Below are 26,342 nucleotides of genomic sequence, written 5' to 3'. Positions count from 1 at the left end.
TGTGTGCAAGTCACAATATAACTCATAAGAAAGCATCACTGTTGGACTGATAACATAAAACTATGGCTAATACTTCACTTACCATTTTGTTTGCTTCTGTGTCAAATTTGCCATAACTGATTCTTACTACACAGGTACCTGGGGGAATTTGGCCTTGTTATCTTTGACTGACATCTGAATTGTCCATTAGCAGTTCCAGTTTGGTCTCTGTGAGAAACCTGAAGAAAAAAAACACCGCCATGACCCCCAGAAAACCCATTGATCAGCCACAGTCCCAGCTGCATGTCTGTAAGAAGTGTGAGTACATAAATTGTATGATGAAATCTCAATGAGAGATGCAGAGCTTCTTCTCACACTTAAATCTTTTTGTCGTGGCCTTAAAAAACAGTAGTGTTTCTCTATGTTAAAATCTTTCCTGTCTGACAGAAGTAACTGCAATTATTAGTCTAGTCATCTCTGTAGTTTATAATTTCAGGACATTTAGAGGTAAGGCACTTTGCACTTCTTAGGCAGTTTCCAAGTAAAATACTTGACAAAATGAAGGTTTATGGTGACAGCATCATTGAGCCTGATCCTAAGTAGTTAAATGAGTTCAAAACCTATCATTAGTCACTGATAAGATCCGCTTCTATCTGCTTAAATCCTGCATAAAGTGCCAGTGAATTATTAAAAGCTGAGGATGACTACTAGATAGTCTAATATAAACCTGTGAAAGAATGGTAATATTGGGAGTAAAGTGCTATATTACTGCTGTTTGTAAAGTATTTCCTGATCTTGGCAGTACAGTACATGTTATATCATTCTTATCACTCTGTCTTCTCTTAACTGAGCATTAGAGAAAAACCAAACCAAGCAATATGTTGCAGATTCTAAGACTGTCTCGAAACACTGTGAGGTTTCCTCACAAGTCATCCCAGGCTTAGGTGCTAAGGCACTGCATTGAAATGAAACCAAACGTCTTGGCGTGAATCAGCAGTTAAATCCAGGTAATGATCATTTGGATCTTTGATTAGACTACCTCCTGGATAACTACAGCATTAGGCTGACAGTGAGGAAGTATTCTTAATACAAGAAAACCCAGAAAAGGAGGCACTGAAGTAGCTTCAGAGTGGAAGGATAAATCTGCCACTGGTCACCGTCTGTGTGTCAGACGTGCCATCAACTAGATACAGAATGTTAGGCACTGAAAAAGCAGTGAAATACGTGATTACATTAGTTAAGATTCTTTACTACTGTGCTGCCTCAGCGCCTCTGGGTCCGCCCCGGCACTCGAGCCTTTACCAAGACACGCGTGGACGACCGAGCACACCTGAGCGGCAGAGGCGCACCCTCGCAGGGCTGCAGCTCGGCACACAGGTTTCCCTCCCTCCTCGGACACTCTGTTATTTTTTAGACATTTTCTAGATAAAACCCAAACGAAATCCCGAAAGAGTTTGGGGTTGCAAGAGCCGAGCCTCAGTCGAGCGCGGGCCTCCCCTGCGTCTGCCGGGCAGCGGGAGCAGCCCCTCGGAGCTCCCTCCGTCCCGCAGCATAGGCGCGCTGCGCCCTGCCCAAGCTGGGAGACGGGGCTGGCAGCCCCCGCACCACCTCATCCCCACCCGGGCGGACGCACAGCCAAGTTACGGAGCCCTCTCCCGGACTGCGCGATCCCGGATCCCGGGGTCCGCGGTCCCCGGCGCGCGGGGCGGGACATTGTTTCCAGGCTGACTCACCCGCGCCGCCCCCGCGCCCGCCCCCGCGCCCTCCCGCGCGCGCAGGGGGAGGGGACGATTGAGACCCGCCCCCGCCCCGCCCCGCGCGCCCGGCCCCCCCCCCCCCCCCCCCCCCCCCCCAGCCTGCCCGGCACGGACCGCAATGATTTAGAAGTTCAGGAATCCCACGTGACGTCACGGAGGGTGATGTAATGCTTCTCTAAATAGAACGTATTGTAACCGTCCCTCAGTCCAACGTGGTTCCTCCGGCCGCGCTGCCGGTCCCGTCCCCGCCGCGCCGGGCGGTAAGTTCCTAAAAATACGGGGCTGCCCCGGGAAGGCGCCCGGCGCGGCGCGCAGCGCACCCCGCACTCCGCCGCACGGCACGGCGCGGCACGGACCGCGCGGGGCAGCAGCGGCGCGGTGAGCGGCTGGGGAAGGGGCAGCCTGCGGCCACGGGAGCCCTTCGCCACCGCATCCGCTACGGAGGCGGGAGCGCCAGTCCCTGCCGCGCCGCTGCCGGGCGCGGGGAACCCACTGCTCCCCCGTCTCCGCAGTGCCCCGCCGAGGGAGAGCAGGGAGAGGGGGCGTAAGCGACCCCCGCATCCCGTGGAGGGTCGGACTGGGCAGGGCAAGGCGGTGGAGGGCCAGGGGTGCACGGCTGCCCTGCCGTGGGGTAGCAGGGCTCCCTGCCCGCACCTCGGGGAGTTTGGGAAGTCTCCGCGCGCCACTTCCCGGGATGGGATGGGATGGGATGGGATGGGATGGGATGGGATGGGATGGGATGGGATGGGATGGGATGGGATGGAGCGGCTGCTGCGGGGCGCAGGCAGCACGCCATATCGCGCTGCCCCTCTCGAGGCGGGTAGGTGGGCAGCTCCCGGCGGAGGTACCGCGGTCTCCTCTGCCCCTCGGCCCCTGCCAGCCCCGGCAGCAGCCAGTAGCTGGTGGTAGCTCGGTGGCGCGCTGCCCCGCCGCGGTTCAACTTCTGGACAAGTTTTGCGGCGGCGCCCAGGCGCCCCATCGAGCCGAGACCCGCTGGCGGTGGCCGCGGAGCAGTGCGCGGAGCGATGCGCGGTCGCCTCCGGCAGACACCCGGAGTGCCGGGCTGTGCCCAGCCCTTACGTCATGCTACCGGCCGGTGTGGGGCTGATGCTCCGTTTCTGATGCCGTCGGGTCCAGGGCGGGGGTGGGGGGAGGAGTGCTGACAAGGTCCCCTCGCTCTACCTTTTCAGTCTCACTGGTCCGCTCATCTCCTCCCTCCCCAGCTCCACATCCCCCCTGCCTCCGCCCTCCCTCACAGGGATCTCTTTCTCCCCAGCGAAGTTTTCAGGACGATAAGAGCTTCAGGAGTGTAAGGGGAATACTTGCTAAACTCTGCCTCCTCTATTATTTATGTCCAAGCATGGTGAGTGATCTTTCATCTCCAGGGCTTATTATAAGCTTTGCCAGTGGGAAGAGAGGTCATTCAAAGACAAGGGCAGGAATAAAGGAAAAAGAAATGTCCATGTGTAGTGAGGTTTTTGTTTGTTTGTTTGTTTTGTTTTTAAATAATCCAGAGCGATATTAGGAGTATCTTAAGATGCAAGATTAGAAGATTTCCATGTATTATCAGTGCTTAACTAGATGAAATCAAAATGTGAGTGGAAGAGTAATAGTTACGGTGATCCATCTTGATTGGGTTTTCCTTGAGACTATGCAGTTTTCAGAAAGATACTGACCTGCTGGCTTGCTCTGGACTTTTCTTGTCCGGCACTCTGAACAAGCAACAGTGCGTCAAGTAACAGTGGGTGCTGGAAAACTCTCTTGTAAAACACTGTCATACAGAAATAATCCAGAAACTGGACTGAAAGAGAATGGAGAGGTGCAAGGTGAGAGCTGAATGCAAAAAAAAAAAGAAAAGTAGCGTAATTTGGGGGAATTTTGGTGAAGGAGGTACACTGTCATGAGGGTATGGTTTTTTTTCAGTAGAAAAGTGTACAGTGTTGAAAGTTAGTGCTCAGTATTTTGTAACTTTCATGTGGTGAATGAGGTTGTTGGTATCAAAAGCTGGAAATTCTTTATATGAAATGGCTAAAATCCTTATTTGTGACTCCTTAATCCTAAGGGGAGTTGTACAGGTCGCAAAGCACTAGGGAAAAGTGTGATTAATGATCAGTGATTAGTGATAAGTGATTAGTGGTTTTATTCAAACTGTTACCTCTGACTAGAAGCACACATCAGAGGATTAACAGGCTCTTTAGATAAATGCTCATTAGTGGAAGGGGGAAAGCAAAGATAATAGACGTGCACACAGGGACAACTTTCTAGGAAAATCATTCTTGTCTCCGGCATAATAAGCTCTATTAGCAGAAAGGCTTTTTAATTTAAAAGTTGCTTTTATCTTGTAAATCAAAGATAGATGTAGAAGTTCCCTGCGCTATTATGGACTAAATTTTCCCATATCCACTAGCTGTGGATTATCTCAGTAGTGATATTTTATGTAAAAAAAGAAACCCTAAACAATTGAATCTTTAAGGAACAGAGCATTCCGAAGTGCTGAAGCTCTGCATCCCAAGGCATCGGCTCCCGACAGGCAGCGCAGAGCCTGCTGGCAGCTGACTAGGTGGCGCAGTCCTCTTCCTTGCGAGTATACCGTCCTGGGTGATGAACTTAGCAAGTAGCAGCTTGTTAGGTGTCCTTCAACACTTAGAACAAAGTTGATTCTGTGCTGGATTGGAGACTAGACAGTGCTAGGAGTTTGTAGTCACATTTTCCACGTCAGTTCACCTAGTAAGTTAAAGGCTACTGGAAAAATTAGTCTCATTTACTGAAAGAAACGGTAAGAGAGAGGAGGAGAGAGCAAGAGAGGGGCAAATAGCTACAACCTGGTATGTAACTCTTGATTGAACTGTTTTCTACTGCTTTAATGAAGTACAGTTCTGAGGACCTTAATTATTGAAACCTAAAATCTCTCGGGAGTTTTTCCCCCAGCTATTGTTGGCAAGTGAGGGTTTGGTTTGTGTTTTTTTTTTAAAAAAGTTCCTAAAAGAAAGAATTGTTGGCGTGGTGGTTGAACAATACAATTTGGAACTGATCACACTCAACAAATAATGGTAAGGAGTCTGTTTTTATGATCACTAACCAGGGATTTCTCATTACTCTTTATCATGCATGCATTGTGAAGAACTGGTATGTACCACTGTCCATAGACTTGGGGATGCTTCTACTGTCCCGTTTGCCTATGTGGGATTTGTGTTTGTTTGCACCTGTGGAGATCATAAAAGTTTTAAAACTTTAAATAAAACACTTGAGCAAAACAGAAAATAGAAATAACGAACTTACGGCATGCAAAAGAAACTGCTGTAATCTATTGTTACGTGTTTAATTGGAGACTGTTAGGAGTAGTCAGGCTAGTGCTTAAAATCAAAGTTTTGTAATAGCATATAAAAAAGGCAATAAGCTCTGGCTGCCACTCTTGAATATTGAATGGCACTCATCCAGGAATTAAAATTGCAATATTTAAAAAAGTTTACACATGTAGAACAAGCAGATCCCTTTCTTCCTCAACAAAATACCCAGTTCAGCTTCAATTTATCAAACTCGAGCTGTGCTAATTTAACCCGGGTGTTGTAAAGGGAGACAAACCATGCATATCGATTAAAACAAAAGATAGATGTGAGATTGAACATGTCATTTTACATATATCTCCGTTTAGCAGAACAACTTTCACAGATAAAGAGTAATACCTTTATAAAGAAAATGCTTTTTTAAAATTTGGTGTTCACTTTCTCACTTTGAGAATCTGAAATACACTGCAATCCCATTTATCCTGTGCACTGTGCAGGAGTTTTATGTAAAAGATTGTTTCAGTGAGAGTTAGAGTTGACTCTGGAGTTGATGAGAAAGAGTGCTTTAAGAAGGCAGCTTTTACGTGCTAAACCTTTCAGCTTTGTGTGGGCAGAATCTCTGTGAGCTCAGTAAGTCTCGTAGAAATGATCTGAAACTTGGTTATTAACTTGTCTGCTTGTGGCCCTGTTTAAAAACCTGTCTCAGTGTCCCTAATCAAGGCATGAGGATCTTAAATATTAGAAGAGTTATTGCAAGGTTGTTCTTGCTTTTAAATCAGCTTATTTAATCAAAGAGTTTTCCTCTAATCTTTGTCATCTTGTGTCTATAATTTCTGCCATTAGTTATCTTTCTGTATTTTCTACAAACGTGTTGCTTGGAGAACTTACACCTGTGTTTCTGTCTTATTAGCTAGCTTTCAATCTTAATTTTAATTCCAGTAACCATCTTTCCTATAAGCCCTTTATGATGAGAAAATTATTTCTGAACAAGATTTTGGAAAAAAAAAAGTTTTTGGAAAAAAAAAGAGCAAAACTGTTTCTAGTTAAATATATTTTTTAAATTATTATTAAGGATCATATGATTTATTGTTGGAACAAACCTGTAATTTTTCTCAAGGCTCTTAAATACTGATTTTTGTCTTGTAACTTGTTACAGGAAAATGCTGCTGAGTACATGCAGTTGCTGGAAACACAGATACATGTACAAAGCAGCAGGTCTTTCAGTTCTGCTTCATAGGTCCAGGTTATTCTTTTGCTTTGATTTGGTTTTGCTTATCTCATACTAAGGAAATTAATAGGTAGGCACGTGTAATTAAAGTCGCTTACTTGACGATTTTTGTGTATAAACTCTCATTGCAATGAATACATCAGAGTCCTAGTGGAAGTGCTTAAAATGCTTTGAGATTCTGTCAGTCATGGATACTAATGCCAAGGCCAATCAGACAGCCTGGTAGGTCTTTACCAGTCTGCATTATCTCAAAACAATTTCTTTTGATTTGTCCTCTCCCTCTCTCCATGCTGTGTGTTATTTAACCCCAGAACCATTTCGCCCTGCCCCCCCTAGAAATTTACATTTCTAGGTAAATTATACATTCAGCTCTGCAAATGATAATGCTCCGGGGCTTTTAGCGATCTTGCCCTGAAGTATTTTTTAGGGCTTTTTCATTTTTCTGTCTTGAGAAACCATCAAAGTTGATCACAAATTTGAAGCAACAGTTTGGAATAAGAGCTATGGAATAAGAGCTGTAAGAGCTCTTATTGGAATAAGAGCTAAACACCTTTTCCTCTTACCACAACTTCTATTACTATGCTAATTTACGTTTTTTATTGAAGGTGTAGTGTTTTCTGACACAAGCAAGACAATGATCTTGAACAATATCTTACCATGATGTATTTGAACGTTAGTCATGTTACAGCAGTAAGTACAGAAATTAGCTTTTGTAGACTTGATATGTAAAACCAAAATGCTGTTATGGAAATATTTTCTTTGTTGTCGTATGTATAATCAAAGAAATTATTTAAATTGACTCAAGTGTACATAACAAGCACAATATAACACATATAAAACAATTATTTCAGTGATGTGGTGAAAAGACTTGTTGAGACAGATAAGCTGTTGTGTCTTGTTACATCCAAGGAGCTGTTCTGTTGGTTTGTGCGCTGATCGCTTGCTCCTGTTACGGCTCAGGTTGAAGGGGCAACCCTGACACTTTAAAATAATAGTAAGTCTACTATTTTTTCACTGAGGTGTTATTTTACTTTGTAATTAAAAATACTGAGAGTCAGCATTTTTTTTACTAGCCATCACATGGGAAATGCAGCTGTTATTTGCCCTCAGAGAGTTTAGAAAGGGTTGGTTGCACTGGTTTGTAGGTTTCTAGATGGTGATATCAAATGCTATTTTATAAACACAAAGAAATTTTCCAAGGATTTTGCTGAAGGCTGTAGGATTTTCAAAGTAAAACATTGAAAGCTTACAACCATTTCCTTAGCTTAGAAGATGTTTTGCTTTTGGTTCTTGTTTCTGACTTACATTTTTAAAAGAATTTGTTCAAGAAGTCAGTCCCATAAATATGCAACTTCAAAATAAATGCCTTGAAACATTGTTATCAGCAGTGTTTGTCTACGTGTTCAGTTTTAATAATCTCGTCTTTTGAAACAGCTCATGCCACTGTTGTGACAACCTTCCACATAAGGTGATTTGAAGCTGTGGGGTGCAGCCCCTCTTGGCCAGAGAACTCCACTCAGCAGGTGATAAAAAGGGCAACATTTTTAGGAGAAGCCGGAGGGAATGAGATCTGAATTTAATTGGGGAAAAATACTACAAATCCTCTATTACCTTTGCCAGCATCAGGAGCTGAGTTTGTTTTTCTTTGGCTCTAAATGTTTTCATTACTCTTACTAGGGTACCGAGACCTATGTTAGCTCAGGAACCGGGCTTTCATCCTCAGCTTTGTACCCCACATAATCTCTACAAACAGTTTCTGTCACCTTTTGGTCCTTTGCTGTATTTTCTCAAATGTCTTTCTTTGCTCATATCGCATTTACTTTTTTTCCTTCCTGAGGGCCTTGTCTGTGGTTGCCACCATGCAGTGAATGTTTCAATGCAGTTAAAGTATTTGGTCCCAATCTCAGTATTTTTTGTATGTTTTGAAGTTTTCTGTCCAGGGATGTACTCAGCTTAAACTGGTCATACCTTGGTCACACTGCCTAAATTTAATACAGGGAAATGTATTTAATTAGGCTGATCTTTTTCTCATTCAGAGGAAGAAGCTGCCTTTTTACCTATTTACTTTGTGGGCTTGTGCCTTCAGTCACTCTTTCATTGCATGTAAGGCAGCATTGTTCATAGGCAACTTTTTCTGAGCTGTTTGCAGAACAGAAACTCAGAAATTAATGTGGCTTATGTGGGAAATTAATGCGGACCAGTGGTTCCTAGATTTAACCTCTGAGTTAACATCTCCTGGCCAAACTGTAAGTTTTGCTAGTTAATATGTGACACTCAACACAGGGGGCTCTGCAGCACAATAAACGGAACCTGAGATTGGTTTAGGATGCATTGTATGGAGTGGCTACAACACTAAGCACTAAATTGAGATGTTGTGTTCTCTCTATTTTCCTTTTTTTGTACTTAAAATCTTTCAGTTCTGGACTTCTGAGTTGGTATGGTAATTACCTGTAGGATAGTATTCTAAGTAAGCTCCAAGGTATGGATATGATATTAGTAGGTCATTTGATTGTGTATTGTTGCTACAAACCAACTACCAGTAATTCAGTCATGTGTGAACTAGTTCACTATTGTTCCCAGTCCAAATACACCTCTCGCTTAACTTTTAAAAAAACTTGTATTGATCAACAATACTGAAATATTGCTAGGTGAGGAGCTTCAAATTGTCAATAATAAACCATACCTCCATAGATACTCTGAATTATCAGTTTTAGCTAGTTGGTTAAATCTGGGCCTACCTTTGGTTCTGGTCAGGTCAGTGAATGAATTTGTCACTAAATAAGACCCCAGCTGGAACTCCAAAGGTGACCTGACTGTGTCAGGCTCCAGCAAAGAGCCTGGAACTGCTTGTTCAGAGATGAGCACTGTATTAGAAATTTGGACATGCTAGTATCTCACTTACAGGAAATTTCTTTGTGTGAGGTGGTGGTAAACTAAAAGCTGATAAATGGAGTAAGAAAAAGTTAGTCAATTGCTTTGTTCAGGCATATCTTTTGCTACCTACTGTTTAACTTCATTACTGAGGGAAAGTTTTAGAAAGAAGAAATGTTTGTTAAGGGTTTGTGACTATTTCAGCCATGACATCAACTTCTCATTTTTGTGACTTTTAAAAAAAAAAGAAAAAAAGCTGCTGATTTTTCTGGTATTGGGGGGCTTGAGGGAGGTGTTGGGGTTTTTTTAAGTTGAAGAGATCAGGATCAGCATCTGTAGAGACTTCCATCATTTGCTAGAAAATACACAAAGTGAAGGAAAATAAGAGATTCTGTAGTTAAAAACAAGTAAAAGAATTTTCTTTCTTTCCTCACTTCCATATCCTAAAGTGTATCCATCTAGCACTTAAAGCTTACCTTATACTAGTTGCTAAATAACGCCAGTGTAAGCTTCATCTACTGGCTGTAAAATGGAAAACTATTTGAAAAAGACAGTTGGAAAACAATGAATGAGATAAAGACTGATTCACTTTCTGCAATTGCTGTACTGCTCTCTTCAGAGCTAATAAAGCAGTGCATGGACTCAAGCATGAAAATAGCTTAAATTTGAGTAGTTGCTGGTTAATCACAAAAAGTAAGGAAAAGCAGCAATTTAACTATTTTGATGTGAATCTTTAAAAGACAAGTTTCTCTAAATAACTTGATACGAAAGTAGAAAAGGCCAAAAAGAGCCATGGGTTTTATGATTGGATAAGGAGAAGTACAGTCTTGTAGATTTAAAAAGTATCAGAGTAGAACCTAATTCTCTACTCACCCCAATAGAAATCTGGAGCAACTCTATTGAAATCTGAGGAGTTATCGACTGCAATAACACTCATTGATAAGAAAATTTGATTCACGGGGTCTATTCTGAACATCAGCTATGCGCTGTGCAAATATTAAAGTAATAGTCTGATATGTCACGTTAAGGATGGCTGTTTTTCCAAAATAAACATGTTTGTAGCCCTCCTCATCTTGTGACTACTTTTTAAGAGGGAAAGGGGATATTGAGAATACTTATTTTGTGCTCAATTAATATTCCTTCCGTGCACTCTCCTTCCTCTCACACGCTTTATGTGTGGGTACGCAGTCTGCACTCTCCATCATCTATCTGTCTGTGTCTCTTTGGCTGTGACAGTCACCACTCTGGCCTCAGGCTTGCATGACGTAGAGGAAAAGCCAACCAAGATTTTCAGTTAAACGTAGCTGGAGATATTTCTGCTTCTAAATATTTTGTGCATTATCAGTGTTAATGATGCTGTTGTGAATTGAGATTAACACCTTAGACTTCAGTTATGTTTTATTTGTGAAGTTGTGTGGGGGTTTTTTTTCCAATACAAAAAAACCAAAGTGACAGATGGAGGGGGAGAGAAGTAGGAAGGCAGTGTAGCCTTGTAGTTTTAATAAATTGAAGTGTTCGTTTTCAGCACTGGAAAGCAAGGCCCGGGCTACTCAAACATCTTGCAGAGCTCCCAGGCTGACCTGCGAGTGAGAGCAAAGTCTTTCAGAAATTGGCAAAAATCTCATCACTGCCTGACCTACTGTGATTTTTTTAAACAGCGCAATTGACGGGGCATTTTGTACAAGAAAAACATTGTAAAGAGTGATGAACAGTGTTGAGTGTACAACCTCCTTCCTGAGCCTTAAACATATGTACTTACTTCCAATTTTCTTCGTTTGACCCAGGATATATGGGGTCAGCTCTGTAACTTTTGAAATTGGTACAAATCCGTTGACTGAAACCGTGGAATGAGGGTATGGCCCACAGTTGTTTACTGATGGCACACAGCAGGTAACTTGTGTGTATAATCTTTTGTGGGAGGATATAATGAAAAGTTTTCAGTCTTATAACCACCCTGGTGTGGAAAGGTTCTCCAGACCCTTAACAGTCCAGAGGTTAATTTATAAAAAAAAATTTGAAAGAAACCCACAACTATTATTCCATTGCCAAGCATTTAAAAAAAGCACTATTTATGTAGGCCCTATATAAGCACACATTGTTTTATGTTCTTTCTGCTGGCTTTGCATTTGACTAAACCATTATTCTCAGAGCACTGCTGTGCTGAGCTCATCAGTGGTGATGGTGTGAAAACAAACAAGTTTTAGCATGAGAAGTCACTATATAATTTGACAAGGAGGTTGTCAACACCAAAACATTCACGTTATTTTCATCTCTGGTCAAAGTGAAGTAAAAATTGGGTGACTAGTGGGAAATATACCTTCTTAGGAGGAAAGGAAGGGATTGGATCTAATTCTGCAAAGTGTTGTGTCAACTAAAAGGAGGACCTGTCTCAATCCTCATTGAAGTCAATGGGCATTGAGGGCTCTTGGGGACTAGTAGCTTTGTGTCCTTTTCCCCCAAAGTTTAGTAACTGCTGAGATGAAACTTAATTCCTCATTAATTCAAACTCCTAGCAAGTTCTTGGGAGAAAAGCTCTCTTTGTTAAAGATTAAGATACCCTCCACCTCTTCAATAGAGTTAAAAAAGTACATACTCCAATTCTGAGTCCTTCAACATGAAGAGTGACAATAAATGCTGATATTCTGCACATACCTTAACAGTACAAAAATCCTGCTTTGGAGAAGAAACATTTCTGGCCTCTGTTCCATTCCTCAAAACAAGGAGACGGCTTCCTATTTTATTCTATTGAAAGTGATCTTACTGTTATCAAGAATGATTTTGTGTTCTCCGGTGTTAAATTACGAAGCTTTGGCACTAATAAGTTCAACTATGAGTAGTCAAATAGGTACTGTGAAAAATAAGCTATCAGCAGAGGTGCATGCCCCCACCTTTTTTTTCATTTGTTCCTTCATGAAAACTTTTGGTGAGTTGTTTTTAACATAATCAGTTAAAGTCCATGAATCCTAGATGAGTCAATCAACTTCATAATCATCTAAAATTTAGGGATTACAGACAGTTTATTTTACTGCTCTACTATGGCCTTACACTTGAACCTTTTACTGGATTGAATTGAGTGGAGTTTGCAGGATACACAAAGAAACACTTTGAAAAACGTTGCTCCCTCTGTAGTAGTTAGGATGCTATGTCTTGTATTTTCTGTCTCATGCTGTCTAATTCTAAACAATTTTTCTTGCCAAAAAATGGTATTCCAAAGTATTAAGACAGACTATTTCTAGGCTGTCGGTCTTCCAGTTTTCATTTCAGAGTTTTTAGTCAGTGCACTGTCAGCCAAATGCTTTTCAGCAGACTGAAAGTTTTTAGAGACAGAATAAGCTTAGGAAAAGTATTTTGAGTGTTGTAATTAATGCTATATTAATTTATAACAAGGACAATAAGAGTTATGATGAGGACTGTCTTATCTAGCTAACCATGGAAATAGATTTTTTTTTCAATTTGAATTTGCTGTGTTGGCTTCAGATAGCTTAAATGTACTGAGGATGCCTTGCAGTGAAACGTCGGTTTGGCATGCTGTGTACTAAGAGGTCTTTGCTGTACCTCCTCTTTTGAGGAAACACCCTTCTTTAAACAGGGGAAGATGCAGCACTGAGAGTGCTGCTGAACCGTGTGGCCATCTTGCATGGTGTGGGAGCCCACACTGCATGACAGGTGCAAATATGGCTGTGGAAGCCACCTTATGCATTTGCCCACTCATAAAATTGCCAGCTGCAGGGTTCAAGTGCCTTCAGAAAGCTCAAGAAAAAATTCAAGCCAGTATCTTACTTGGCTCCAGTGCTTAGAAAATACTGGACAGGGAAATGCCCAAGTCTACATCTACTGAGGCTTTAGTGCTACGTAGAACATGAAAATGGCAACTATGACATGAAGAACACATTTCGTAAAATATCAACCATTTGTAGCCTGACATCACGGAACTTTAAGAGTAAAACCAAGGCTGCAACTGGATAACTGGTTTGTATGGATAGACTCTTGTGTACATAGTAAATGATATACAGGAATAAATTGTGTAGCTTATTGCTGAGTGAGAAAAACGTAAAAGCAAATGCTCAGTGCTATGGAAATAACAAATATTTGATAAATGCTGATTGTCAAAGAGTTAAAAGAAAATGCAAATAACAGTACTATTTAGCCTCTTTTAATTCTGCATATAGCATTTTCTTTGTATCGCAGAATCACAGAATCTTAAGGGTTGGAAGGGACCTCAGAATTCCAACACCCCTGCCAGAGCAGGACCACCTAGAGTAATAACCAACTTCATATTGCAGTGCTGGTTATTTCTTCATCTAATGACCAGCTCTGCTTTGAGCTGTCTGTACTCTCAAGTATGGTGTATATGTGATGGTCTCTGAGTGGCAAGGTCCTGACAGAACCTCTTGTCTCTTGCCAAGACCCATATTTAGCACAGAGGGGATTTCCTTGCCGTTGTGCAGAGAAGACAGTTGGGCCACGGGGTTTCTCCGCAGCCCCATCCAATCCTGAGTTAAATCAAGTAGTAGTTGCCAGGGCAAAAGAGGGTGTCCTGCAAGACACAAAAATACAGACTGAAAAATACAGAGGCCTGAAGCTGTTCATAGTTGACAGATCAGATTTTGTGTCTAGCTTCAGCCAAAATGAATTGGATGAATTGGGAAGAAAATACGTGAAAAAGTCTAAGTACTCAATTTCAACATTTTTTTTCAAAATGAGATACAACTCCTTTGAAAACTGACATATTAAGGAAGACACAAGGCACTAAATCTTTCAGAGATTAGTTTGCTGGATTTTTTTGTTTTGGTGCTGAAAAAAGTCCTTCAGATTGATGCAAATAATTTGTATGTTTGTCTGTTTTTATTTGTCTGCTCTTGGGTTAATGAGCTTGGGTCTCTTTACCTTTCTTGTCCAAATAATACAACACTCTGCAGGTAAGACACGTAAGCTCCTGGAAAGCTGTGTTGTCTGAGAACTTCAAATAGCTAGGTAGAGCCAAATCTTCCAAGTATTTCCCGAGACTTGGTGTGATCTGGTTTGATCTGACTGGGACAGAGAAGATGACTTAATCAACTTAATCAATTGGCTTAATCAACTGGTGGGATAAAAAAAAGGCTGAAAGAATCCAAGTCTTTTTATGGCAACTTTGCTGAGAATAGAGGCTGTCCTCTAAGAATACTGTCAGAAATGTCTTGGATTTCTTTTTTTGCAATTAAATCATGGCATAATTGCTAAATTCAGAAAGTGACGTAAATAGAGAAATAGGGCTTTTTGACTATGCTACTGGCTTAGGTTTTTAGGGTCTTTTTAATTTGTTTCTTCTTTAGGTGAAATGTCAACGTCTAAATGGAAACTGAGTTTTGGTAATTACCCAGTGGAAGTTCTGATAAAAGGTTAGATTAATTTGAATATTCAAGGATGGGTTGAAAGGGAGCTGAAGGAACAATTAGTTTATAGGTATAGAGTTTTTGTTTGCCTGTGATCAGATTAGTTTATCATATTCATCATGCCATATTAGGTTTTGGTGAGGAAGAAATTATTGTTTTTTTATAGTTAAGTGCGAAATTGCATTTCTTGCAGCTTTTCTTAAACCACGTGCAGTATTTAATCTCCATGTGATGGCTCTTTAACTAACCTGTCTTTTCAAGTGAATTTTTTGGTGGCTTGATGGTATGTAGAATATTTCCTTCCTCTACTTCAGCATTTCTAACCAAAATCTGAGCACATTTGAAACCTTAGCTTATTCACACTTCCTAATCATAATCCCCTTGGTTTCCTTGTCAGCACCTTTTTGTGGTATTTCTCTGGACACCTCTATCTAATATCTCCAGAGGTTATTCTACAGACTAACCTTTGACAAGATCTATTACTTACTACTTACTGCTTTTAACAAGGTGAAAAGAGGTCAGGCTCTGTAAAAGGCAGGCATTATTAGAAGACTGCTGTAGAGTCTCTTGGTGGCTTGTCCATCTCTTCTGACAGGACTGTCTGCAAATCAGTTCAGACGCTTCTTCTGCAGCACAAATTACATTTGTGGCTGGGTGTGATCTTATGTAGATAACATACATCCTTGAGAAAGTGATACTACGTGCATTAAAAAACTGTAAGTTGTTTCTCTGTCAAACTTGTAGCCTACCAATGCACTCTATGGAATCTGTGAGACTTTTGCTGTCAGCTTCAAAATTGACAGGGTTTCAGCCTGTTAGTTTTCGTATGATCCATTTAATTGAGCTTCGTGACTGATGCTAATGACTTTTGCTGCTGCAAGAATTGGACTGGTAATGTGGTTACCCCTCCTATCAGAGTTCAGGCTTTTCTAAATGGGAGTTGGTGTTGTCTATTTCTTTAACCTAATTAAGATGCAAAAGCTACCTCTTTCTGATTTGAAAAAAACAGATTGCACAATCTCACTTTGTCAAAAGAGTAATTACAAATCCTTTTGGTTGACATGCAAAATCTTAGAAACTAACCAAAACATAATTTCTCCCAAATTAATTTAAAAGCTGAGAAATTGTACAGGAGAGTTTAGACAGATCCCAGAGGTGATTCATGATTTCTGTACATGTAGAATCTACAGAAACTCCTAGTATATCTTTCAGATGCAAATAGCTATAGTACTGGAGAAAAAAAAAAAAACAACCTGCTGTCTGAGGCTTAACAATAAATTGTGTTTTACCTCTCGCCTCCAAACACTGAAAAGCAGGCTAACTTGTTGCTAACATAGATTTCACTTTTGTCCAGAGTCTATCAATTAACCACATGCAGCCAGTGACTGAAGTGCTCTGTTGTGGGATAGAATTTAAATTTGATTTGTCTAATGGGACCTGATTGCCACATTGCCACCGTATGTGTATGGCATGGGCAGCTGGGGCTGAGTCCTTCACAGAAATTAGGCATGATAACTGTCTGGAGACTATCTAAAGGTAGAGAGAGAGAGTTGGGTGTAAATATGAAATGTATATTAATTATTTTTGCTTCAAAAAAGAACATGAAAAATGAAGTAATGCTTATTTTTCCAGTATGATCACATAGAGGTTAAAATGTGTACTGTTAAGGCAAAATGAAAAAGAGATTCCCTTTGAGTGTTAGGATCCCTGATGTTCCATTTGTTTCCCATGTGAGCAATCTCCCTGAAATCCGCTCACTAAGAATTTATATGTAGCAGTGTCTCGGCATACTCCTTCTTGCCAAACTCACTGTATTTTTCAGGTTACAGACAAGTTCTTTTAAATTTTTTTAATTTTCTTTTTTTAATTGCATTTTCTCTTTTTGGTTCAAACTCTTTGTAGCAGGACATTTATTAATTTACCAAGTGAATTAGCCTTCAGTGTTAAGTTTTAAAATTAAAAGCTGTATGCTGTGGGCAAAGTAAAGCCTCTGTCCTTGTTTAGATGAGCAAGTGTTTGCAGAATGTTTCTTTGAGACAGAAACTTAGAGAATGAGACCAAGAGGTTGTAAGGTGTCTGGATGCACTAACATGGTAGAGCAAGGGATGAATAAACAAATCTTTACTAACAGAAAAGTGGAAAAGCTTGGAGACAGTTTTCTGGTCCATTTTTGGACTGAGAAGGATTTTACTGGGGGCTTCAGAAGCATAAGGTGGGATAGAGTCAGGGTCAGACCCAACAGTGGGTCAAAATCTGCTTCTTTCTCAAAGCTGTTGGATTTTGTGGAGGCTCTGAAAAAAGCCATGAAGCCAGCTGCAGGTAGAATCCATCCCTGCTAGAAGCTGCTGACCACTTATAGCAAACCTGTCTTAATACAAGTTGAGTACAACTTCTGTCAGAGAAGCTTGTATGTGTGCTTGTTTGTTTGATTGATTGATTTTTCCCTAAACCAGCCACAAAAGCCCTACTTTTTATCAGTGTAAAATGTTGCACTGATGTAAAGGGGAATTCCATGTTCAATAGCAAAACCAGAAGATGCAGAACCTGTAGTGTGAGAGAAAATAGTGATGCGCTCTCTCTCTCTCTCTCTCTCTCTCTCTCTCTCTTCACATCTGCTTTCATGCTTCCTTTTACTCAAGATTTTCCAAATCCTTTATTAAGTGTAGAAGACCGTGAAGCTGTAAATATTGAGAATACTTGGAGTGGTAAGTAAAGGTCAATGAAGTTTAGAAGAGTTAAAAGGAATAGGCCCAGTGAATTCTTGTGAGTGTAGTGACTGAGCGGATGAATTCCCCTGACTGCTAACTTTTGTTTGTGCATAGTCTGGCTGGGAGAATGCAGCTCAAGTTAAATGCATTTTCGATTTCTGTAAGGTACTTAATGGTTGACTTTATGCAGATGAGAAACTCACAGCTCATGGCCTCCATTCCACATGCACTCATGATGAGATAAAAAAAAATAGAAGCCAGCTACAGAGCTTTTTGTACAAAGTATTTGCTTTCATTGTAAATTTTGCCTCAAACCTGGAAATGAGACATCTGCTTGGTCTAGCTGGGAACTTTCTTGTCACTGTGGGTATATTTTTTTCAAGTGGTAGTTGACCACATGCTCTGTTTGCATCAGCTGGAGCAGAAACCTGGGACCTGCTGGGAACTGAGGCTCTTCATCAAGAGTTTAGGCTGTGTTATCTCTTTCCAGTCCTTTCACTTCTGCCAAGGAGAATTTATCTGTCCTCCCTTCACCAGTACCTGCTGGATAACGGGAAGTCAAATCCTTTGCCGTGCCTTTTCCTTTCTTGGTTAAGTGATCTGCCTAGTTAAGTGATCTATCCAATTTGGAAGGTGCGATTTTCCTTTCTGACATGTCATGGTCACAAGGAGAGCAGCTCCATGCTCCTGTGCTCTCTCTCTTAAGGCTGCTGAAAAAAATTTGGAGGAGATAGCTCCAGGTGAATTGGAAGAGGGCTGATAGTGCAGAAATGTGCTATTTCACAGTCAGTGATGTTCTTGGCCCTTCCCACATCTCCAGGATAAAGTTAATTTGCCATAAGATAAGGTGGGTCTTCTTATCATGAAAAGAATATTCCAAAACAACATTGGCTTTCATTTCAAAGCAGAGGGAAAATGTGAGTTCAGATCAATCAGTAAGTCAGTGAAGGTGTTTTGTGTCAAAAGACAAGTTCTTTTCTGGATGTAAACATTGTTAAACTATTTGCAATATAATACTGTTGTTTATACTTTTAACTTTTTGCCTATTAAAACAAATTTAAGATGATTAAATGCTTTTAATTTTTAAACATTTTCTTTACCTGGTGGTGCAGTGATTTTTTTTATGGAATAAATTACCCAAATTAGGTGATTCTCCTTGGCCAGCTGGATAAAAAAAATCTTGCAGTAAATTGGTGTGGTATTAAATCGGATTGCTGCTGCTTCTGCTGTTGTTCTGCAACTCTGGTCCAAAATGCTTGTAATTTCAGTGTTTCCAAAGGCTTGGAAAAATACTCTCATGTAAAACTAAACATAGTGGGTAATGAAGGCTAAAATTGTTTATGCTAATCATGTCAATTGGAAAATGATCTTCACTCAGCAACTCTTTTACCAGCAAATTAAGATGGCAAGTGAGTATGTTGGTGTTCGGGATGGGGTTTACTTTGCAGCTTCTAGTGTGCTTCGGAGCTGTCTAACCAATAAGTGCATCTTCTCCTCCTCTCTTTTAGGGCTTTTCTTTTCAGTTTATGTGATGTGTATAAAAAAAAAAATAAAATAAATATGTGTATGCTGCAATTTGTTGCAGTTTGAAAACCTAGAGGAACTTCTCGCGTTCTTTACTCGGAAGGAAGTCGTAGCATTCCAGCAGCACTCCGCTCCTTGCTATCGTGAGCCTGCTTTTGCCAGCTCTTAGCGCGGTGCAGCACCGCCCAGCCGCAAAGGTACTGGGCTGCGGCCGTACCTACTGGGTGAGGGGGCCGGTGCGCGGTGGGCTCAGCCCCTCTGCCCGCCCGCTTGCCAGCAGAGGCTTTTGCGAGCCCCGCTGCCCGCCCGCTGGCCCACAGAGGCTGCCGCCAGTCCCGCTGCCCGCTCGCCCGCAGAGGCTGTTACCAGTCCCGCTGCCCGCTCGCCCACAGAGGCTGTTACCAGTCCCGCTGCCCGCTCGCCCATCAGCAGAAGCTGTTACCAGTCCCGCTGCCCGCTCGCCCACAGAGGCTGTTACCAGTCCCGCTGCCCGCTCGCCCATCAGCAGAAGCTGTTACCAGTCCCACTGCCCGCTCGCCCACAGAGGCTGTTACCAGTCCCGCTGCCCGCTCGCCCATCAGCAGAAGCTGTTACCAGTCCCACTGCCCGCTCGCCCACAGAGGCTGTTACCAGTCCCGCTGCCCGCTCGCCCATCAGCAGAAGCTGTTACCAGTCCCGCTGCCCGCTCGCCCACAGAGGCTGTTACCAGTCCCGCTGCCCGCTCGCCCATCAGCAGAAGCTGTTACCAGTCCCACTGCCCGCTCGCCCACAGAGGCTGTTACCAGTCCCGCTGCCCGCTCGCCCATCAGCAGAAGCTGTTGCCAGCCCCGCTGCCCGCTCGCCCACAGAGGCTGCTGCCAGCCCCGTTGCCCACCCGTCAGCAGAGGCTGTTGCCAGTCCCGCTGCCCGCTCGCGCACAGAGGCTGTTGCCAGCCCCGCTGCCCGCTCGCCCGTCAGCAGAGGCTGTTGCGAGTCCCGCTGCCCGCTCGCCCGTCAGCAGAGGCTGTTACCAGTCCCGCTGCCCGCTCGCCCGTCAACAGAGGCTGTTGCGAGTCCCGCTGCCCGCTCGCCCGTCAGCAGAGGCTGTTGCCAGCCCCGTTGCCCGCCCGTCAGCAGAGGCTGTTGCGAGCCCCGCTGCCCGCTCGCCCACAGAGGCTGCTGCCAGCCCCGCTGCCCGCCCGCTCGCCCGCAGAGGCTGCTGCCAGCCCCGCTGCCCGCCCGCTCGCCCGCAGAGGCTGCTGCCAGCCCCGCTGCCCGCCCGCTCGCCCGCAGAGGCTGCTGCCAGCCCCGCTGCCCGCCCGCTCGCCCGCAGAGGCTGCTGCCAGCCCCGCTGCCCGCCCGCTCGCCCGCAGAGGCTGCTGCCAGCCCCGCTGCCCGCTCGCCCGTCAGCAGAGGCTGTTGCCAGCCCCGCTGCCCGCCCGCTCGCCCACAGAGGCTGCTGCCAGCCCCGCTGCCCGCTCGCCCACAGAGGCTGCTGCCAGCCCCGCTGCCCGCCCGCTCGCCCACAGAGGCTGCTGCCAGCCCCGCTGCCCGCCCGCTCGCCCACAGAGGCTGCTGCCAGTCCCGCTGCCCGCTCGCCAGCAGAGGCTGCTGCCAACCCGCGTCGCGCCACGCCGAGCGGCTCGCCCCTCGGGGCCGGGGCGGCTGCGGGGCTGGTGCGGTGGGCTCTCCTGAGGGAGCCTGGCGTGCCTACGCAAACGTGAGCAAAAAGGAATCAACGACGTTTCAGAGGCCAGTGTGACCCGCTTTAAAGAAAGCTCTCTAAGTAAACCCAAACTCAGTGACGTGTGACTTATGAAGAGAGCTCTTGAGTCAGTTTTAGGAACTCGAAGCATTTTTGTCCTATAGAAACTTTACATCTATTCCGCCTATACTTTCTGCAGCGATGTTTGGTCTCAAGCAGAGTCTTTCATCTGTCAGCTTGTTTCACATATGCAAGTGTGCAGTAACTCAAGGGACTTAAAAGTCAGACGTGCATATAAATCTCACTGAAGAGCAGGGGAGCTGCACACAGAACTGAGTGTTTGCAAGACCAAGATTAAAAGGCAATAAATTAATGTGTTTCTGCCATGGGGCATTAAAACCACTGTATATATTAACAGGGTTCCCAATATTTTTGTAATAGGACACTACTGTTAAAAACAGAACATCATAGGTTTCTGATTATTTTCTGTAGGCAAATGAGAGCTCTTGTTTTTATCCCAGGAGTGCATGGAGTTTTAATCAGCAAGATTCAGATCTTGGGCTTGTTCCCTTTCCATAGTAGTAAATCATTCCTGAATTTTAAGGAGATGATCCACAAATTCTGCTATCGGTGTAGTGCTTCACATCCAGCAACACTGATTTATTTAAGCATAGGTCTTGTACCTTTTGAGAATGTACCATCTGGTCAAATTGTGTTTACTATATGGAAGAAGTCAGCATTTTACTGGTGAATTATAGAAAAATGTAGCCTGACTTACTGTTTAAGTGACATTTGTTTAGGAATAATTTGTTAATTGCTGCTTTGAAGGTGATTCTTGTGTTTTTCAAATGAATATGTTTAGTTAATATCACATACTAATTTACTGAATAGCTAGTCAAGTCACTGTAATGCAACAATGATAGCACGTAATTACCTGCTACAGTTACTCCAGTCTGCTTCCAAGACTCAGCTCCAGAGAAGAGGGAGGGAGAAATATTTGAGATAGAGAGAAGGTCATATTTTTCACTAGTGTGTAGTCCCATTATTCATTCATTCCAAAAGACTCTAGTCTGTAAATCCACCATCCACCTGCTTCGTGTTGGAAGCCTTTCTACAAAGGAGCTCTGGTGAGGTACAGTCCTGACGTCCTGCAAAGAGGTCTCACTGAAGTCGGCCTATGACTACAGTGCTAGTGTTTGCATAGCTGCTATTCTGAAGCTTGTAACGTATACATTTTAGTGTAATTACAATCCTAACAGCTGTCCCATGCTGAAAACGATTTTAAATTTTTCCTAGTGAGACAAGGGGAGGGGTTTTTTTCCCCCTGAAGTAATTCTACATATTTTATTACTGTGCCCAGTTTGAACATGAAGTGTGTATCTGATGTTCTAGCAGACTAGGCATATGCATTTATATACTTTTGATAGTGTTATTTACTTAGTATATTTAGGAATTTGTTAATTTGTAAGTGCTCAGTCAGTGGAAGGTATTTGCTTCAGATGTACGTACTGCTGCTGAAGGACAGATTTCTGTCTATAAGAACTTTATGCAGTTGTACTGAGTGGTTTTATGGGTGAATAGTTACTCTGCATAGTTTTCTTTTCAATGTGTGTATTACCACGTACAGCAGTATCACAATTGCTGCATAGCAGTAGCTCCCAGTTTAGTACAGGACCCTTACATTAACATATATAAGAAACTTTCTATTCCTTCAGTGCACAAGAAAAGGCACAGTTAGTCACTTTACTATAGGAAATAGGTTTGTTTACATACCAAAGTATGTAAACAAATGTGTAGCAACAAGTAGAGTGCATAAACAAGTATAGGGAGTACACTACATAGAGGAGAGTAACGATTTTTGAGGTCTTCAAGACCCGCCTGGACATGTTCCTATGCGACCTGATCTAGGTGAACGTGCTATGCAGGGGGGGCTGGACTAGATGATCTCTAAAGGTCCCTTCCAACCCATACCATTCCATGATTCTATGATTGCAGTATTTGTCATAGATTACTGAGTTGCTAGTAGGTTTATGATGGTAATGTACGTGGCTACAATAGGAACAAGTGTGAGAGAAAACCTTTTGGTTTTTAGCTCTCCCCTTCTATACAAAACATACTACTGGGAAAGAGGAAAGAGACTCCTGCTGTGAAGAGACTGTAGTCACTACAGAGGCTATCAAGATTTCATGTACTTGGTATTACCATGAGTGGACACCATGTTGCTAAGTGAAGCTACTTTTAGTGAGATAGATGCAGGAATACTGCAGCTTTGGTTATCATTTGGGGGTTTTTTTTGTTTACCTAGGGAAGCTGGGTGACCAGGTGTTTGTTTATGGTTTGGGAATGAACTGCTTGGATTGCTGTAGTCTGTTTCAGCTGCTAGATCCTTCTCAGTTTGAGATACTTTTTTTTTTTTTTTAGTGTGTCTGCTAGGCATTACTAACATAAGCCCGTGGGTGGCTTTGTTCCTGGGCATCCCTGTTCATGTTTTTGCTCTGCCTGCTCCTCATGGTTGTAATGCCCTAAACCTGGCATCTCTTGTCTGCCTTTGCCTGTTTTCTCTGTCTGGGTTTTGACTTCCAGGCTCCCCACCACCCCCTGCCCCCTGTGCATTGCTGGATATTAACTGAGTTCAAGCATCATGTTGCTGATGCATATCAAATCTGGAACGATTTGACAAACACTCTACCCACTTGTGTCTGGGTGTTTCTTAGAGGTTTTGGGTTTCTTAGGATTTAGCATTTGAGTGTCCATGTCCAAAGCAGGAAGTCATATTGCTTTTCCATTTCAGACTCCTACTCTACTTGTATTTAGGAATAACTGAAGCCAGTTCTTACAGTCCTGAAATGCCTCTTCCTTAACATTTTCTTCTACAATAATAGCAACACTAAGACATGAGTCTCTCCTCATGTCTGTCAGTTTACAGTAGACAAGGCTAGTGCCCTTGGTGTTCACATTTGGTAGCCAATAGATGTGACAGACCTTCTTTTATCACCATAAAAGAAAATGCCTCAATATATTGTAGTAGTATCACCTCAGCTGGTGCTATTAAGTTTCAACCTCTTTGCTGTACCGCCTTTGTCAGCATTTTTGAATTGTTGTATGTACTCTGATCTTTATTTTAATTTTTAATTTTTTTTTTTTGCTAAGGTGGCCAATCTAGTCTTTACTCATTTCTACAGGTACCATGCCTTTTTGCAGGACTGATGGATTCAGCAGCTCTCCTAAACCGTGAAACCCTCTGCATTTTAGCTTGTTTTTACTTGGCTCTACCTTGTTTTATAGGTATTCTTGTCTTTGAAACAACCTATGTGTTCAGCCAGAGCACTGTGTGACCCACAGTGGCTATTCATCCTCAAGGTATTAGATGAAGGAGTTGTAGTATTGCATTGCATTCAAATCGGTGTCTTGCTCTGTCCTGTTGCCTAGCAGTGGGTGTTACTCCTGTGAGTCATCTACTATAAATGCCAAATGATACCATCTTTGCTTCATGATGTTCTCATTGGCAGCGTTGTGCATCACCAGCACTCGGTCACACTTCTCCCGTCTAATATTGCTGCTCATCACAATTGCAGTGATCATGTTGCAGCTGGCTTCACAACTCAGATGGAATCTAACTAGTTGTTTTATCTAGTGGCAGAGTTGCAGATATAGCCGACAGTTTTCTTGTATAGCATTTGTACACAAACAGTCTCTGCTTAAGTTCCAGATCCTACATTCCCCTCTTATAGGGAGGAGTTTTCTGTCTTCATTACTGCCTGTACAACTAAATGAATTACTTGCTTACCCCACTCCGTGGGATTATTGCAGCATTAGTAGATAAAGCAGTTTCCCACAGTTGTCCATAGTCTGTGCATTTTTTTCTAGTGTCCTTTCCTGATGCTTTCCAGATCCTGTGTACAGGATCAGGGTGTCAACAATCTCAGTTAGTCTGTGTTTGCTGTGCCCTCTAAATTCTTCAAATGTGCCTCTATATACTTCATCTTCACTAGAAGTTATCATTGTTTCAATCCTTTCCCTGTATAATTCATCTGCCTGTGATATTCACAGATATTTGACTTGAGTTACATTTGTTTCCTTCCGTTGATTCCTCTACAAATGCTCTTGCCCTAAATAATGGTTTTTGTCTCTCTAAACTTGAAGTGGATGGCTGCATTCTTAGTTCTCTGATGCAAGCATCTATTCCTTCTTAATGTCTCATGGCATCAGGCTGATTTTTTTTTTCCTATGGTATCATTTTATTTGAGGTCACAGAACTCTGTACACAATTCATTTTTTTCCCCACTATTTCCAGCATTTTAAACACCATCTTCTCATTCACTTTTTGTCTGTTTCTTCCTTGTACTCTTTGTTAGATTGGGGGAATGATGGAAAAAAATGAAGTAGTAAAGCTTTTAAAAATTCCGGTCTTGCTCCTGTGACTGTGCAATGCATTTTGTCTGAAAAGCTGTGTTTTTCTGAATGCCTGTGTTTTTCACTCTTCCTTGCATCTATCCTGCTAGGCTGGTTGCTGTCATTTTTTTGGTATGTTGGGTGCTTGTTATTGATACTAGAGGATTCTGTTTCTGAAACTTATTAAAAAATGGCCTTTATTTCTGTCAATGCAAAATGCTACATTTAGTAGTTTTAGGAAAGTCAATGGGAACCAGCTGCTCTTTATCTCCAGGCCTACAGAGGCATGGGGGTACCCTATATACTGGGTAGGCCCTGGATGGCCCAGATGCTGTGGAGGTGCAACACAGGGCAGTGCAGGTCTGCATGACCCATGGTGAACTATGCTGGTGCTGATCTGGCTGTGGCAGAGCTGCTCAGGTGTCTTTGGACTATGTTTCCTGGTGCTCTGAGTCTGGTGGGGGTAATTTGATATGGTGCAAACTAGTCTGCATTGGTCTCAAGATAATAGCTTGAGCAGGAGTGGTGTTTGAACCAGCAGCCTGACCTCAGAGCCCTGCCAGAGCCTCACAGGCACCATGTAGCACCAGGTACAGTGTTTCTCTGTCTGTACGTAGTTAATCCACTGGATCTGGTTAAACTACCCATGGATAATTGAGAGTCAGGAGTGCTTGTGTATGCTGAAACTTAAGTATGCAATCGAGCGCTTTGATGAATCTGGTCACTAATGATTACCCAAGGTGCAAACCAGTGGGGAACTGGAACCAAGAGTCCTGGGACCTCAGTGGAAACATGGAGAAAACTAAGCAAGTAATCATCTTTAAAGCTGATTTACAGAAGCAGGTGTGCTAATCCTGCAACCCTCTTACTCATGTAGTTAGCTTGGGAAGACCAAAAATGCTAACACTACTGCTGTCTCTTCTGCAAATATATCCCTCCTTAAATTTTAAGTTTGAAGCCTGTCTCATTTTCGTCTGTTCTGTACCAGGACTTCCTCATCCATCATCTCTTGTTTTAATTTATTCTGATACTGTTGCCCTCTCTCCCCTGAAGTCCCTTTGCTTGTGTGTCCTGTCAGTAGATCAGATGAAATACCACCTCCATACCTTCTGATGTTGAAAGTTTATTTATACTAAGCTCTTTGCAACTGAAAAGTGCTTATTATTATTATTAGTGCACGGTTATTTTACTGTGGATCTCCTAAAAGTTTTTTAATTTTTTAAATTATTTCCAAATTTGCATTTCTTCTGCATTTGCCGAATTTTGAGACTCATTCCAGATCCAGAGCCCATAACATTATCACTATTAGTCAGAACTTGTTTGGAAAGGGGATTTCTTCCATATTGACCAATGCTCCATTGTGGCATAGAACACTTGGAAGGTCTTGGCCCCTTTTCTGAGTGCCATTTCAGACACATTTCTGCCAAAGGAGAAAAAGTAATTGGCTGAAGACAAGTGATCGTAGTATCTTTTAAAAAAGTTATTATGTTAATTTTCCTTGAGGGACTTCTCTTTAGATTCTCCTGTAACTTAGTTTTAAAAA

The 26,342-nt window shown here is 42.7% G+C and overlaps 1 protein-coding gene across 1 annotated transcript in view; it reads left to right on the top strand.

The window, feature by feature from the left end:
- Positions 1-1,957: 1,957 nt before the first annotated feature.
- CREB5 (cAMP responsive element binding protein 5) overlaps positions 1,958-26,342 on the top strand; it is a 261,919-nt gene continuing 237,534 nt past the window's right edge. The window contains exon 1 of the mRNA XM_061996946.1: positions 1,958-1,996. The gene's annotated coding sequence lies outside the window, so the exon portion shown is untranslated. The remainder of the gene's footprint in view (positions 1,997-26,342) is intronic.

Source organism: Colius striatus, chromosome 5, assembly GCF_028858725.1.
Source record: "Colius striatus isolate bColStr4 chromosome 5, bColStr4.1.hap1, whole genome shotgun sequence".
Taxonomy (NCBI): domain Eukaryota; kingdom Metazoa; phylum Chordata; class Aves; order Coliiformes; family Coliidae; genus Colius; species Colius striatus.
Note: the sequence above shows the minus strand (reverse complement) of the source record. Positions and strands in the feature narration are given on the sequence as shown.